The following is a 6,884-nucleotide window of genomic DNA, read 5'->3' on the forward strand; positions in this document are numbered from 1 at the left end:
CAAGGGGGTGTCATGGATATGTTACTTTAATACTCTACTTGACATATTGACCTTAATCTTAGGAGATTCATTTGTACAGATTAATTCTTTCTTTCCATTTTTATTGTAATTAGTCTTTATAACTTTGATTTGTAATTATTCTTATACACGTTGTAATTGACAATATATAGAAGAAACACTCACCATGATTGAGTGTGGTGGTTTTGCTCAAACCTTTACATCAACCAAGCTAAACCAAGCTTCAAGCTAAGGGACAATCAGTAGGCTCCTGACTAGAATAACATTGTCATCAAGGAACATGTTGTTCTTGAAAATGTTGAATAAGATAGCACCTATAATCAAGTAACCAGGTTATTGAGTCGAACTGACTCTACCTAAACAGATCAGGAGCTCGTGGCACAGTGACACAATGAAGTGAGGCTTCTCTTCAAAATGGTGAAATATGTGGCTTATTTATCAATCCATAAAGTTATTAATGTAGTATGACTAATTAATAACCAAGTGGACAATATTGAAGAGTTCTCTGGTGGATTTAACCGGCCAGGCTTGGGATGGGAGTCTCTCACATAAACTAATACTGTTGCCAAAAACTACTGAAGAAGAAGCTATATGAGGTGACTGTAAGCCGAGCTGGATATTTCTTAATGTGTAACGGTTTCAGAGTGAAGACGCAAATGATCGAGTTTGCAAAATTTTTCAGTCCAAAAGATATTTTCTCTTTATTACTCAAACAATCTCATCTCATCTAATCATTACAATTTTTTAGACTTATATATAAAATATAATAAACAATTCAATTTTTTGAAATCTCAAAAAAAAAAAATAGTATTAAAAAATTATATTATAATAATATTTTATTCAACTTTCATCTCATCTTATATCATACCATCTCCATCTTTGATTTTAGTCTATGCATTTGTTCAGGGGAGTTTTTAGTTTAATTGACAAACTGGAGTTTGGAGTTTCGGTAATTGGGTTCAATTGGATTAAAGCTTTGATTTTTTAAAATTAGTATTTAAGTTTAAGAGTTTATTAGGTTGTTTCTTTGTATTTGGCCTATGATTACGTATTTTATTGATGTTGAGGTGTCTTGGGTTTTATGTAATTAGGAATTTTCTATAGGAATAAACATTTTATAGTAAAATTTTATCCTCATATCTACGTAGAAATAAAAATGTCATCACATTATGAAATGAATCATGTTTTTCTACTCGATCGTCACTTCCAGCTAGTTTGCTTTTTCTCGATAAAAGGTTGTTAAAATAGTTTTTTTTTGTTTTGGCTTTCCATGCTTCTCTTGATCTTTCCTTGGTTGGTAATTTTGTTCAATGACTTTCTTATTATTAAGACTGGTTTATTTGTTATATTTTCATATAGTTGACAATCATTAAGATCATGTTTGTTAAATAAGGTTAATTCAAATTACATCAACTAGCAGAATTTCTACAAGGCCAGATCTTTGCTCATCTTACAGCCCATGTTGCTTTGTTGTTTGCATCTCTACATTGCTTAAGAGGCTATTAGAGTCTCCTAAAAAATTTCACGCTTTAAGATCATGAGATTTAGATTGTTTCTCTAAGAAATTATAGAGAGATAGGAGAATTTTTTTCTCTTTTGTAAACTCTTATTTAAAGAGTTTTCACATGAGAAGTTAATTAACTTCCTTGTAGTTGTGGTTGTGATAAGGAGTTAATTAATAACCTACTCAGCCATGTGGACAAATCATGGGTCATGGGTACCAGTACCAATAATAATTAACTTTCATGTTTGTTCCTCATAAAATTAAAATGTGCACTGTTACTGGTTAACTAAAAACTTCATTGTTAATAGAGTGGTTCTTATAGGTTTGTTTTTATTTTGGGACTAATTGATTTTGTGTATTAATGCAGCTATGTTTGAACTATATTTGCTGATGTTAATGTTTTGGAGTTAAAGGTATAATGAATGTTCATCTGTTCATCAATCTTCTTCATATCAACTCACATGAGAAGATCGAATACGAAGTTCAATTAAGTTTTCAAGCATCTAATTGACATCGGGCTTAGATTATGGGAGCTCAAATTTTCTATGATAATAGATATGTGAATGAAATTGAGAAATAAAAAATATGTCTCTCATCCACCTAGCTAGTTAAAAAATAACTTTTAGATCCCGTTTGGTTTCACAGATAGTTTCAACCCATCTCATCTTAATATCTAAATACTATTTAAACACAAACACTTTTTAATTTTAAATTTTAAATTTTTTTTATCTAATCATTACAACTTTTTCAAATTTTCAAACAAAACACAAAAAATAATTCAAAATTTTCAAATCACAAAACAAAAATAATATTATAATAATATTTTAACTTTATAATATTATCATTCAACTTTTTCTCTTTCATTTTCTAAACTTCCGTAAAATATTTTAATTCAAACTATTTTACTACTATTCACAAAAATCTTTGCTACTCATAAGCCCATACACCACACACCACATAATTATTTATTTTTTTATTTTTTAAATTTTATTTAGTTTTATTCTTTTTAAAATAATAGAATTCTTCTATTAATCATTCATATACTATACATTCGGTAAAAGAAAAAAATTAAAAAAATAATAAAAAGAGTGGTGTGTGGTGTATGAGGCTTATGATAGAATTTTTCATTCACAAACTATCTTACTACAGTTTACAAATTTCTTATCTCATATCAACCCATCCATTATTTAAATAGAGTAATGTTACGTGCAGTCCTAAAGTGTGCAAACGCCGCGTAATTGTTTTGAATAAGAGGGATCTAAGATTAAAAAATTAGTATTTTTTATCCATATAGGTTTCATATTAATTCATTTTTTTCAAAAAGACTGCACGACACTTATACAACTACGACTACAAATATCTTTTTTTCATTTCAATATACGTTATTTGCTCTAATAAAGTATCAATGGACATGCATCACATGGTACGAGGTAAGGAATCAGTGATACAGAACGTTTAATCGCATCTTCCTAGGATTCTCATATTCTTATCCGTTTCCAGTTATCAGCTCGGATGTATACACGCTAGAAGACAGGACGACAATAGTTGTCCAAATGTGTTTGAGAATTCATGAGAGCAATGAGTTAATTTGCATGTTTGGACAATGGTTGTCCAAACATGTTTGACAAGAACGTCTGAATATTGCGTAATACTACTCTTCTTTCTTAAAATCATGCTTAAAATCTGTCACACAACAGTTGGTAATTGAAATTGAAAAAAATTTAGATGAAAGAACAATATTTCTCATACGAGAACTCTTATAAACACAAAAAAATTATATAAAATAAACCTACAATACCATCAGATCTACTTTATTATAAAAGTAACGTTACAATCTGACGTACCACAATAAATTGCATCAATTTATATGTTTATTTTTATATAATCTTTTTATAGCTAAAATATTTTCTTTATTATATTAATAGATTGAAGTTGCCATAAAGCCTCCCTTTTTTTACATGTTAGCCAATTAAAGGGCTATTAATTAAAAGTAATGCATTTTTATTGCAAGAAAATGATCAAACAAGAGAGACAACCAAAAGTCTACAACTCTACTCTCAATTGATGAAGTGTATTTATTTTCTTGTGGGCTTCACACGGTATTAGACCGTCATAGGTGTTTTGATTATGATTCTCGAGAGTGGTTAGTTGACTTTGCTGAAATTAAACGTATTTATTTTCTATGTTTTTATAATTATTTAAATCCTGACATTATGCAATTTTATATACCAAGAAATATTTACTTGAAAAAAAAAATCAATATGTTTAATACATTTAATTATCTTTTATGAACTCTTTTTCTCTCTTTGGAAGGGATTGAAAAGAGCGAGGACCGGATCTAAGAACATTCCTCCTAGAAGTAATGATTTCTATTTATTTATTTTTAAACTGATATAATGTAGCATACTAAATTATAAAAAAATTAATTATGATAAAGTAAACATGACATCTTACATTAAAATTAATACAAAAATTTTATATGCAGTCACTTTTACGTATTTTTTGTATACTATACTAATGTAATTGGCTACGGTACTTTTTTAATATAAAATAAATGTTTAGGCCAATTACATCAGTATAGTGCATAAAAAATATACAAAAATGACTGTACATAACAGAACTTATATTCTTGAGCTGTGAAATTGTAGCATCCGTCCCAAACTAACATCTTAGGTGACATGCCAAAATTAGACAATCTTGCTAAAAAAAAAAAATTACAAAGATAATGTTTATCATTAGACCTTTATGAGTGTGTTATCTAATAGTCAACTATAATTGAGAGTTGTAATTTGTTAGTTTTGGATGTAAAGTATAAAATAACAGATAATTTATATATCCACTAGTAATCATCTATTATATAGATATTTTTTTGTAGTTTTTTAAAATAATTTTTCAAGAAGAGATACGAAACATGTTCAATATCATTTAATTGAATAGTTGATCTTGTTGTATTTGTGAAATTTGGTTTATTCTTATTGCGGTCCGATTTTATAACCAGATTCCCCATGGATTCTTTACCCATATTTTGTGGAGTTCTAATGAGGCTTGGGTCAATAGGCCTAAGCTGAAGCAAACATAGACGAGCCTCATGGGATTCGGGGGCAACATCATTGAGATAAAAAAAAAAATGACCCAGTTTGTGATTCGAGAAATATCAGATAGAAAGTTTGCTTGACAGGTCGTTCGAGCAAAATTCAGACAGAAAGTTCACTTAACAAATCGCTCAAACGAACATCAAATAGAGATTTCACTCGAGACTTGCTCGATATCTCACTTAAATGAATATCGCGATAATTATGAAGTTAGGATTTCTACCGTATAACTCTATAAATATGTCTATTATGAACAGTATGATTGTGATGAACGGTGAATTTTTCTCCACAATATATTTTGACATTCTTTAAAATAATAATAAAATTTGCAGCTTTGTGAACGTAAACACGTTATCGAATTGTGTAAATATTTGTATCGTATAATTTATTTATTATTTTACCTTAATTTTGTGGTAAATGTGAGATAGCAAATCTAGTCTTTTGCAAATATTTTGAATGGTCGTTGTCCCACGTTTAAGAGGATAATGTTTCACCTCTTAGGAAAAGACCATGAAACAATTCTAAATCATGGTTCTTGTAGATCGGATCATCAATATATTATATATACAAAAAGACTACTCTCCCACAAAATAGAAACCAGAGTTGAAGCACCAGGTCAGTCTGGTTTGAGGGAAAACAACTTTTGATAATAACAAGACACTGATTCTGATTAAACCAAAAATTGGATAGTCCAAATCACAGTTATTTCTCCCTCTCGGGTCCACTTAAAAGTGCCTTAAACAAGCTCCAGTCTAGTTCTTTTCTCTCAGGTCCGCTTCAAAGTTCCTCCAATTGGTTCGTTAATTTCTAAATTATAAAAAAAAAAAAAAAAACCAACATTCAAAAACACGAGATCCAATGCAACTTTTACAAATTTTAAAATAAAAATAATATTAAAAAACTAATTTAAATAATTATTTAATTTTATAGTATTTTTATTCAATATTTTTTCTTTCATTTCTTAAAATCCAATAAAACATTTTGTTAATGTCGTATTTCGTACACATAGGCTAAGCTCCAGTAATCCAAGTCGGGATTTTTCTAGCTGCAATCGCAAAGATGAAGGTGCCTTGGTGGTGGTCCAAGGAGTTTTTGATGCAAAAGTCAATATTTATTCTTCTTGAAAAATTGTTGGAGAATTAGAGAGTTCAGAGATTAAAATTCATTTGTCCCTAAAGCATGGTTTTTATACGAGGTTTCGATGAACATCCTGTACCCTATATCAAGTGTCTGCATCAAGCCTAGAGTTGCCCAAGTCATGGCTTTTAATGCGTAGGGTCTACATCAAGCCTAGAGTTGTCCAAGTCATGGCTTTTAATGCGGCATGGCTTATTAGGTAGCATCTCAATGCTAAGTAATCAACAAGGTCATTTCTCGCCCCATCGTTAGAGAATGAAGGATTCTTCATGTTTTCCATTTACTTATAGACAAAGATCTTTTAATGGTAGGTGTTATAGGTGAGTGTCAAGGTAAATGCGTCCCATTTGTCCCTTAACTTGTTTCCCATGCGATGCATTCCCTTTTTTCCAGTATAGTTTGCAAGCTGGTTCCATTGGCAATACCTGGACCACAGGAAAGGAAGATCTAGGCCTAGATGAACTTTAATGTCTTGCCCAAGTCTAACTTAATAGGTCGGGAGGAAAATATATTTTCCACATCTTAACTCAAACCATTTTATTGTTATTCACAACATTATAAAATATTTGAAATGTCTAAATCAGACTTACTCATTGAGCATTCACATTGGGTTTCTTATAAAATTTCCTATAATGTAACTAAAAATGACATCCCTAAAAGTATTTCTTAAATTTTACTCGTCTTTCAAAAACCTCATATATCACATTCCCTTTACTTTCTCTACTCTATTAAAATAATATTTCTTTATTATTTCTTTATTAATTTTTTTTTTCACTTTTATTTACGAACTTAACTACTCAATATTTTTTTTATTATGTTTTGAACTATTACTCTAGTAAATATTTTAAACAAAAATTTAAATTATTTTTTTGTGGGTATGATAATATTTTTAAAATCATTTTTTTTATATTTTCGTAATTATTTAAATTATTTTTAAAATTATTATTTAAAACTATAACGAATATGAATACGATAGAAAGTATAGATGATTGAAAGAATAATTTATTTTATGAATTAGAATAAAATATTGATAAAAAATAGTTTAGAGAATATGAGGAATCACTATTTATTTCCTAAACATTTTTTCTAAAATAGAGATCCGGATGTAAGAGATATTTTGATCAAAACTATAA

Source organism: Carya illinoinensis, chromosome 14, assembly GCF_018687715.1.
Source record: "Carya illinoinensis cultivar Pawnee chromosome 14, C.illinoinensisPawnee_v1, whole genome shotgun sequence".
Lineage (NCBI taxonomy): Eukaryota > Viridiplantae > Streptophyta > Magnoliopsida > Fagales > Juglandaceae > Carya > Carya illinoinensis.